Raw genomic sequence first — 11,817 nt, forward strand, 5'->3', positions numbered from 1 at the left:
AACCTTGTTCGTTCCGTGTTGCGTCTGCTTTTTGTTGTCTTTTGTGTTCTTGTTTTTCCTGATGAAGCTTCCATAAGCGAAACTTCGTACCGTCTTGTCTCATTCTTGTATCGGTGAGTACAGTATTCCTTTGTTTTTGTTCATCTTACCACAGTCACTTCATTGTTTAGATTAAAGGCACAGTGCAGCTCACAGCCTTCGTTTTGCGTTTTTGTTGCAGCTGAGTGCATTTACAGTTCAAAAATCCTCCTATGGTAGTAAAACAAACCCAAAACTACCCAACGACGACATCTGTGAAGCTCGACAGTTTCTTGTTCACGCGAGTGCATAAATTAACCTAGTTATTACGTGGTGTTTGGTCGTAGTTCGATTCAACTGAGTGATTCCGGCCTCCATTTTGTTTTACACAAACTCATGATGACGTCTGACATAGTTTGCTTTAGTGACGTGTCTTTTTGTGCATGATGTGGTGATCTACCTGATCTAAATTTAGATCCAAAAATAGGTCAAGACCAGCCGGGTCCGAGTACGAAATTAATTCGTGAAAAAATCGCAGTTCTTGACTCTTTGGGTGCAAGTCAATGAAACTTGGTAGTTCTTCTAACGGATAGCTGCCTGAGGTATGACTAAAAGCCCCAGGGGCTCCGTGCACCTGGATTTGACAAGTTCAGTACCTTTAAGACATTCTCGTTTTGTTTAAACATTTTCAGGAAATTCCCAATTCTGAACATGACGTATACGTACGAATTCGTGTAAAGCCCGTAATGTATACATGGTCCTGTAAATTGTTTTTGCTGCCTTTTTTATTTTTATTATTTTTATGTTTATTTTTTTGTGAATGATTTACATGTGTATTTATATGTATACACGGTTAGAGTAGTCCCTCTCTGGGCGAGGGCTGGTTGAAAAGAGGCTCGGTTGTATTGCTTATGCCACAACCCTCGTAACATAAAACTTGATTTGTTTTGATTTGATTTGATTTGATCTCTCTCTCTCTCTTTCTCTCTTTCTCTCTCTCTCTCTCTCTCTCTCTCTCTCTCTCTCTCTCTCTCTCTCTCTCTCTCTCTCTCTCGCTCGCTTGCTCTCTCTTTCTCTCTCTCTCTCTCTTGCTCTCTATCTCACTTTCTCTCTCTCTTTCTCTCTCCCTCGCTCTCTCTCTCTCTCTCTCTCTCTCTCTTGCTCTCTCTCTCTCTCTTTCTATCTCTCTCTCTCTCTCTCTCTCTCTCTCTCTCTCTCTCTCTCTCTCTTTGACAATACCTTCAGACAAGACAAGTTCCCTTTTCTCCTCAGTCGCCATGGCGACACACACGATGGTGCAAAGCAGCAGGATAGTCGCCAGTCCTCTCATCCTGTCTGATCTTACCTGTTTTCGACAAGAGTTCTTCCCAAGATCTGTGTATCATTTTGGGAAATGCATTTTAAGTCCATTTAAATGATTTTAACGTATATCAAAGGGTATTCTCTTGACTTGTTTCAGCAATACCCCGATTAGATGATGATACAGGCATGCAACAGAAAAGATAGTACATATTTTGGTCTTTTTTGTTTAATTGCTTGTATTCTAATCCATGCCACAACCTTTGGCTACCATGCTACGAAGGTGATGCACTTTGAAACCCTTGAGGATAACTAAAATGCAGCATTGGAACTTTTACATGAGATAACTTAAAGCCATATGTACTCGATGACTATACACGCTAATTGCTTTACCAACAGCTGGAGACAGACTAAATTAAGTTCCCTGCAAAATATTGTGGTCTAGGACCCCTTAAATGTTGAGATATTTGAATTTTCATTTTGATCTGGATCGTCCTATTTATAGATTTGGCAACACATGTAACGTTGATGCAAGGGAGAGAACACCGCGGCTTTGTTGACATCCTCACTTTTTCAGAGGCTAGAACAAGCTGTAATGCATGTATTATGGTCCGCGCATGGTGACGTATCGTCATTATATGGTCTTATGGTGCGTTTGACATCGATTGTGGGCAAACTACACTTTGTAAACACGGGAGTGCGTTAGTATGCCTTTAATAGATGCCTTAATTAGCTTTTTAATAAATCAATCCATAAAAAAGTCCAACTTTGCAGAAAAAAGCAGCGAGCATGTGGATTTTTGGTATCTGTCAAAGTGGAAGTTGGTTGGTTGAAGTTTCTTGATTCGTGAACCCAGGGGATCATACACGACCAAGTCAGCATCGATGTTCTTCTCTGTTTTGTTCTCGACCAACTCTTTAACAACTATTCAACTTTGAGGTGTATCCCACATTCGTGTTTCATACCACTCATGTCATAACAATATATCGTTCACTCCACAATGCATGTGAAGAGGTCGTGTCTGGCAGGGACCTGATTTCCCACTGCCTGTGATGCCGAGTCACCGAGACAAACGTCATTCTTTGAACACTTGGAAGAATTTTAAGAACGTACACGTCACGATATGCTTTTTAGAGTGACGTCTCGGCGAGATCCAGGTTCCATAAATTTTTGAAGCTTCTTCAATCTGGGCGCTTTGACTGAGGGACGTTTGGAGCGATAGATACGCAAGTACAGTCTGTAGGATACACAGAATACTACATGGCTTCCTGTTTGATACCAGTTTTACACTCGTTGTGTTTTCAACTATTGAAAAGCTCGCTTTCGATCGCAATTCAAAATTTAAAAACACAACTCGTGTAAAACTGGTATCACATAGGAAGCCATGTAGTATTCTCTTAGTATCACATAGGAAGCCATGTAGTATTCTCTATGCATCACATAGGAAGCCATGTAGTATTCTCTATGCATCACATATGAAGCCATGTAGTATTCTCTATGTATCACATAGGAAGCCATGTAGTATTATCTATGCATCACATAGGAAGCCATGTAGTATTCTCTATGCATCACATAGGAAGCCATGTAGTATTCTCTATGTATCACATAGGAAGCCATGTAGTATTCTCTATGTATCACATAGGAAGCCATGTAGTATTCTCTATGCATCACATAGCAAGCCATGTAGTATTCTCTATGTATCACAGCAAAAGGCAGAAGGTTCCTTAAAATTCAGATTCCTTTTACAATCAGTAATTTAGATCTTGTTAAAAATCAGAACCTCGTTCAAAGCGTAAAAAATCTGGTCCAGGGGTACACCCCGGAAAGAAAATAACTATCATCAAAGTTGTCACAAAAACCCAGAACCAGGCTACATGGCTTACCAAAACACACACACACACACACACACACACACACACACACACACACACACACACACACACACACACACACACACACACACACACACACACACACACACATCTATGACACAATACTTGCCACAGAAATACAAGACAATACGCTGGCCACCTACCGTAACTTTGTGTAATGGCAACAGAAATACAAGACAATATGCTGCCTACCTACCGTAACTTTGTGTCCTTGCCACAGAAATACAAGACAATACGCAGCCTACCGACCGTAACTTTGTGTCCTTGCCACAGAAATACAAGACAATACGCTGGCTACTTACCGTAACTTTGTGTCCGTGCCACAGAAATACAAGACAATACGCTGGCTACCTACCGTAACTTTGTGTCCTTGCCACAGAAATACAAGACAATACGCTGGCTACCTACCGTAACTTTGTGTCCTTGCCACAGAAATACAAGACAATACGCTGGCTACTTACCGTAACTTTGTGTCCTTGCCACAGAAATACAAGACAATACGCTGCCTACCTACCGTAACTTTGTGTCCAAACGTTGAAGCAAGAGTTTGTTTGATGATGTCTGACCTGCAGTTTAGAACGAGTTTAGAACGAGAAGAGAGATATGATTTATATAATACTAGCATTTTATGGCATTGCATTTAACTGTGAGTCATCGCATGATGTAGGCACTCGGTACTCGTGGCAACCTGTATAGTCGTCTGCAGTAAAAACGCGCGCGATTCTCAATCAGACCTAAATACGAAATTTACCTTTTTGAATTGAACATTTTACTTCTTGCTATCTTTTTGAAAAAGCTACATTCTAATCAAAGGAATATGTTTCACTATTATGAGTCGTGTTCGTCCTCTATAAAGATTAGTTGATCGAAGTGCTATGAACGTTTCAATGTGTCTATTAAAATATGAAATTCTCCGTAAGCTAATATTTCTTTTTTTAAAAACAAACTTTTATCCCAGCGAAGCTGGAGGTATCACACGAATGCATTTTCATACCGATAATACATGATAAAGAAGGATTCTTTGTGCCCGGCTACGTGCTACAGTTGGAGATGGAAGTTCACCAAAAATTGGGACCATACTAACAAAAATACGGTGGGTGCAATAGTCGCCCCCATTTTTTGAGCAAACGCCACCCAAGGCCGCTTTGGACGGGTAGAAATTTTGTACTTTCCAAGTCTAATTTGTGTGTGGTTGTTCAAGACTATGGATAAAGCTCACGTGAGAAGATTACGTCACGGTCAAAAGTCTTTGACGTCAATTAATGCATCATGACGTCATGCCTCCCTGTAGTCTTTTTCTCTCGCGCGGTGTGTGTGTGTGTGTGTGGGTGTGTGTGTGTGTGTGTGTGTGTGTGTTCATTTTGTGCACATGTGTTAGTGTTAGTGTTAGTGTGTGTGTGTGTGTATGTGTGTGTGTGTGTGTGTGTGTGTGTGTGTGTGTGCGTGCATGAGTCTGTACTCGTGTGTGTGTATATATATATATATGTGTGTGTGTGTGTGTGTGTGTGTGTGTGTGTGTGTGTGTGTGTGTGTGTGTGAATGTGTGTGTGCATGAGTTTGTGTGTATGTTTGTGTGTGTATGAGTGTGTATAATTATGTGTTTGTTTGTAAAGGTGTGTGTGTCGACCACGAAGGGCCATAATAATCAGGGCGGTGCTGCTTTGACATATAACGTGCGCCACACACAAGGCAGAAGTCGCAGCACAGGCTTCATGTCTCACCCAGTCACATTATTCTGACACCGGACCAACCAGTCCTAGCATGCACTAACCCCATAATGCCAGACACCAGGCGGAGCAGCCACTAGATTGCCAATTTTAAAGTCTTAGGTATGACCCGGCCTGGGTTCTAACCCACGACCTCCCGATCACGGGGCGGACGCCTTACCACTAGGCCAACCGTGTATGTGCGTATGAGTGTGTGTTTTGTGTGTATGCGATTTGTGTGAGTCAATGTGTGTGTGTTTTGTGTGTATGAGATTTGTGTGAGTCAATGTGTGTGTGTGTGTGTGTGTGTGTGTCTGTGTGTCTGTGGGTGTGTGCGTGCGTACATGCGTGCGTATGTACATGTGTGTGTGTGTGTGTGTGTGTGTGTGTGTGTGTGACAGTGTGTGTGTGTGTTTGTGTGGGTGTGTGTCTGTATAAGAGAGAAAGAGAGAGAGAGAGAGAGAGAGAGAGAGAGGGGGGGTGGGTGGGTGTGTGTTTGTGCGTGTGCGTAAGTGTATATATATATGTGTGTGTATGTGTGTTTGTTTGTAAAGGTGTGTATGTCCGTCTGTCTATATGTGCGTATGGGGGTGTGTTTTGTGTGTATGAAGTGTGTGTGAGAGAGTGAGTGAGTGTGTGTGAGTGAGTGTGTATGTGTGTAACTTGGGGTGTGTGTGTGTGTGTGTGTGTGTGTGTGTGTGTGTGTGTTCGTGTGTGTGTGTGTGTGTGTGTTTGAGAGAGAGAGAGAGAGAGAGAGAGAGAGAGAGAGAGAGAGAGAGAGAGAGAGAGAGAGAGAGAGAGAGAGAGAGAGAGAGAGAGAGAGAGAGAGAGAGAGGTTTGTCTTTCGCTGGGGTATGCAGAGCCTTGGCGTTGCACATCTACTTAATTCTTAATGTTGGAACGTCAGTCGTCCAAGTGTTTAAGATTATTGCGTGAAACTGAACATTTAACAACGTAGTTCACTACTGTCACAAAGATGTGGGTATGATATTTGTGATGTGCAACCACGTCGTGTTTTTAACCTCCCTAAGTACTGAAGTGCGATGTGTGGTGACCGGAGAAGCGTTATCACGAGTTTTGTGCGTTGCACGAGAAAACCCTAGTTTGACATGAGTTGTGTTTATGAGAAATGTAGCTGGTCTGGGGTAAATAACGTCACAGCGTTTAAGATTTTCAACCGAGAAGGTTGTCAGCGCGTGTCGGTCTTGTTCGGTCTTGTTCGGGGAACAAGTACTCTTTCAAGAGACGGGTCTCTTAAGGTAAATGATTTACTATGTTGTATATTATTGAAGTTGGAATACATAGCTGGAATGTAAAGGTTAGTGTATACAAAGTGCACTAAATTCTAGTGTGAAGTTTTGAGAGAATTCTTGTTGTGATTGTGTTATGGTTTTTGTTGGTAAATTCTTGAACATAATTGCTGTTACGCATTTATGTTATGTTTAAGACAGTGATACTATGTGTGGTAGTGTCAGTGATGGATTAAGTGATTCATGGATGAAGTATAGTTGGATTTTGTCTGTGGACGGAATGTGAATGTAGAATGAACGAGAGAGATGTTACATGACTTTAGTTTAGGAAGAGGAGATGGCTTAAGAGAATGTGTACTAAGACTTGGGTTAATTCTTTAGGGGTTTCCATGACGAGGGCTCATGAGGCGTGAACGAGGGACGGTCCTCACACGGAAGAGGCGTAACGATGGTGAAGAGAGAGATCACATCGGCGCAGATGGCTGGACGGAGGAGTCTCCATCATCACCGGTCGTATAGACGACGGTTCGTTTCGCTAATGGCGAAAGTGTTTCTCGGGGAGAAACGTGAAAGGTGAAAGTGTTTCTCAGGGAGAAATGTGAAGGGTGCATGTGGCATCTAGAAATGAGTTTCTGGGAATTCATCGTCTGCGTGGAATCAGCGGCACAAGGTGGTGTAAATGGCGACATGCAGTGAGCCGTGATACGAACTCGTGAGTGTCTGTCAGCACTTTATCTTGTGCGATTATCTATCTTTGAGAAAGTATCTTTATACTATGTATTTACATGCATTGAGTGAATGCTATATGGGGGCCCGGTAGCTCAGTTGGTAGAGCACTGGACTTGTGATCGAAAGGTCGCAGGTTCGAATTCGGGCCGGGCCGGACACGGGTCAACTTTATGTGCAGACCCAGAGACGGAAGCCATGTCCCACCCCCGTGTCATCACAATGGCACGTAAAAGACCTTGGTCATTCTGCCATAAGTGCAGGTGGCTGAATACACCTAAACACGCAGACACTTGGGTAGCGCGACTCCGTTGCTGCTAGCTTTCCACTGGGAGGAAGCGACCCGAATTTCCCAGCGATGGGACAATAAAGTAATGAAATGAAATGAAATGAAATATGTGTGTGTGTGTACTGTGTGTTCGAGAAGTTGATTCGTATTGATGTATTTGAAGTGAAGAATATTTGATATGTTTTGGTGAGGAAATAATAAGTCTGCATCCTCCCAAAGTTCTGTGTTTGGAGTGTTTGGGTGTGAAGATTGAAGTCAGTATAATAAGATAGGGCAGAACACGTTTACAGAAAAGAAATCCTTTATTCACACTACAATCCACTTCATGACAACTACTTCACAACAAATAAATCAGCGTTTCCTACAAGAGCAAGTTTTTTTTCTCGCTTTTTTGATGACGGCAAGTATATATAATTATGTCAATCCCCCCCCCCCCCCCCTCTCCAATTCCGATGTATCTACATGATCAACAAAACACAGCAGGATACATTATAAATTATAAATTGGCATTAGACTAGAAATGTCAGAAAGTGTATGGCATGTGTGATGATCACAGTACGCAACACAAGATAAGCCTTGCCGAACTGTCATAAAACACGACAACATGACAGCTGTATTATAAGAGCATGGCGAGTGGACGTTGCATGCACATTATAGAACTCGGCATGTGTGTGCATCTGCTAAAATAATAAACAATGTCAGCAAAACTCAATTCGCGTGAAGCGAAATTAATGCACTGAGTCAATTTGTCAAACTCACAGATTAATACGGAAAGCACTGCGCTGCATTTCACGAAGACAATGCTTTGCCAATGCCGGCGACCCAGACTAAAAAGTCGTGACATATTCACGTGGAAAACGTGATCGCTTGAAGTGACAAGCCAGTATAGCACAGTAGCGTACATGGCGTCACAGGAAAGCGCTTTATTAATGCTTTTTAATTTTCTGAGCTTGTTTTTAATGCAAGGTTTACATATATATAGCTCTATGTATTATGCTTTTGATATCACGAAATTATAAATTCAGAATCAGATGAAATCAATTCGATTACTTAATTTTAGAATGTTGAGATTTTTCATGACCAATATCATGAATGAATTATTAAGCTTCCAAGCTGAAATGCAATCCAATAGTCCAGGCGTCGTCGAAGATTACTTGACCAACATTTCAAACAAGTTGATCGAAAAATGAGGGCGTGAGAGTGTCGCCACAATTGTCGCTAACAGCCGAATATGACGTCAGCAAAGACATTCATTCAAAAAAAGAAAACAACTGGCGAAGGGATAGAACTGGCGTAGGGAAGAATTGGTATGTAAAGTTTCATGAAGATATGTTGGGTAGTTTTCTGGTAATCGCTCTATACAGACACACTGGGGCGGGGATGTAGCTCAGTCGGTAGCGCGCTGGATTTGTATCCAGTTGGCCGCTGTCAGCGTGAATTCGTCCCCACGTTCGGCGAGAGATTTATTTCTCAGAGTCAACTTTGTGTGCAGACTCTCCTCGGTGTCCGAACACCCCCGTGTGTACACGCAATCACTAGACCAAGTGCCCACGGAAAAGATCCTGTAATCCATGTCAGAGTTCGGTGGGTTATAGAAACACGAAAATACCCAGCATGCTTCCTCCGAAAGCGGCGTATGGCTGCCTAAATGGCGGGGTAAAAACGGTCATACACGTAAAAGCCGTGGGAGTTTCAGCCCATGAACGAACAAACAAACAAACAAGACACACAGACACATACTGTCATACATACAACACGACTCTCATCTCGATTCCCCGTCTATGTTAAAATATTTATTCAAAACTTGACTAACTGTAAAAAAGACCAAATCGCGTAAGGCGAAAATACAACGTTCAGTCAAGCTGTCGAACTCACAGATGAGAATGAAACTGAACGCACTGCATTTGTTCACCAAGACCGTATACTCATAGAATCGTCAGTCCACCGCTCATGGCAATGGCAGTGAAATTGGCAAGCCAGAATAGCGCGGTAGTGGTTGAGCTGAGCAGGATAGCACACTTTTCTGTATTTCTATTCTTTTTAACTTTCTGAGGTTGTTTTCAATCCAGACATATCATATCGATATGTTTTTGGAATCAGGAACCGACAAGGAATAAGATGAAATTGTTTTTAAATCGATTACGGAAATTTAATTTTAATCATAATTTTCATATTTTTTAATTTTCAGAACTTGTTTTTTTTATCCGAATGTAACATATTTATATGTCACACGCATTCCTTCTTTGCCACTACTAAAGCAAACGTGTGCAAGATTGTATGTTACACGGTTTGATGCCGAAATCAATTATTTTGATTATGCATTTATTTCTGAAAAATTTTACCTTCACATACATTCAGTCACCACCTTAAACACTTATGTTTTCAGTATTCATTTCAAGTGATCACGAACGTAGAAAAATGGGTATCAAAGCGTTGTTACATTTTGTTGTGCATTCTGAATAGTGTGCCAACAGGCCTTGGTCAGTCAATCACGTTTTTTGTCAGTGTACTAAGTGTTTGACGGAAAAAGAATAACACCAACCCCGTTCTCCTGTTTATAACTGAAAGCCACGTTTTCTTCTTCATTCAATTTCTGTTTTCAAAAGCTTCGTCAACTTTCCACTTACACGACAAGCTCCCTTTACCAAGCTTCACTTAAGAACCCTGAATACGAAAGGTCAAAACAAAACAATAAGTACTACTTTCATTATTGTCGTCTGCAACGAAAACCGAACATGGCGAAACGCTTTGCTACGTACACAGAGGACGAAATTTCAAAGAAAAGATCGCACCTTACATATGTGACTAGGAAAAGTTGCATAGACAGTTCCGTCCGGATCTCACCACGTATCAACGTACATCCGATGCTCAGGACCTACAGATAGGTGACGCTTTGGCGAGTGAGGCTTCGTCTTCAGCTCTAACACGCACGCAGACAGTCAGGCAGGTCTAATCTGCACCAGCGGTGTTGAAAGGTTTTGATTTAGTGTGGGAAGGTCGGGTGTAAGGACAGGGATATATAGCACAGGCAGAGGAGCATACAATTAAGACACCGAAGACAGAGGTTGCTTTAACTTATCTTAACTTATCTTTTATTGAAGGAAAATGTAACTAAGAATAACCACTCAGGTAGCTTATCTAAATCATAAATATTCCAAAACAGTTTAGCTAAATTTGGTAGCAACTAGAAACAATGCTATAAGTTATAAATTAGAAACAATAACAGAACTCTAATATAGGAAATAGCAATGCTTACATATAACCAGAAATACCAATTATGAATTCTGATATCTACCAGTACCAGAATCAGCTAGAAACAATAACAGAACCAGAAAATATGTATTTAGTGTAAAACCAGAAACAATATGTATTTCTGGTGCAAACCAGAAAGCAGTATAATTAAAAAGGCAATATTATTCTGGTAGCAACCAGAAAGCAGTATAATTAAAAAGGCAATAATTATTATTCTGGTAGCAACCAGAAAGCAGTATAATTAAAAAGGCAATATTATTCTGGTAGCAACCAGAAAGCAGTATAATTAAAAAGGCAATATTATTCTGGTAGCAACCAGAAAGCAGTGTAAAGAAGAAGGCACTAAAAGGAAAAGAAAATACAATTATAAACAACATGCCTTCTAAGTCACACATGGCATAATACAAAGCATAAACCAATGAATGTATCATTTGTCAAAATAATCATGACAAATATAGACAAGTAACAATTTAGCCAAAATCCTGCAGACACAGCATTCTCTGAAAGAGAATCCACAGTGAGTTAAACAACTCCACAACAGGTAATGTCAAGGGAAGTAACCAACATCTTCCCCTAGGCCTAAGCCTTGCATAGGAAAATGCTCTACATAAATTAACCAACTGCATGAACCGCAACTGCAAAATAATTGTTATTATTATGTATGTTCATCGCCATGAAGACACATCTTCATCGAGTTGAATAATAACGACAATAATAAGAAAGATAACTCAGGCATGGGGTAAGCGCAAGCTCCCATGCTTCAAAATGAAGCGTTAGACAACAGTCTATTACTTTACAGGGAAGCGCGACTAAATCATAACGCTTTAGATTAAAACTAAAAGTCTGTTTTGCATCTATGCGACTGCACAAAATGTTAGGTTTAAATCAGTCGCAAAGTTCTTCTGCAGGCAACCGCCTTTAAAGTGCAGCATGGGAATTAATAGTTAAAAATGTGCATCCGCCTGTAGACAGTACCTTCCTATTGTCTGAGATCTTAACTCAGAAGATCTCTATCATTCTCATGCCTGAATTCATCAAACTCATGATACGAGTTCATTACCCAAAATATATGTGTCAACCATAATTCCCGTTCATCAATTGTAGGGGTTTCTGCGCCTAAATCGTAAATAGGTAGCTTTACGGGCCAATGGCACTGAGGGCCTAACTTTGGACTTTTAACCGACTACTGCTCAGACTTTACTGATCTCCAGAAATAATATGTGATGAAATGGGGAAAAAATCGCAACGATACACATGTGTCTTCTCGACATGAATATTGCGAGACAGGCTTTTTCTCAGCGAAAACGAAACGTATGAGAACGAGTCTGCCTTACTTGATTCTTACGAGTCTTTAATTCACAAGACTCTAAAACAACTTTAGAACA

The sequence above is a fragment of the Littorina saxatilis genome, linkage group LG3 (assembly GCF_037325665.1).
Source record: "Littorina saxatilis isolate snail1 linkage group LG3, US_GU_Lsax_2.0, whole genome shotgun sequence".
In the NCBI taxonomy this organism is placed as follows: domain Eukaryota; kingdom Metazoa; phylum Mollusca; class Gastropoda; order Littorinimorpha; family Littorinidae; genus Littorina; species Littorina saxatilis.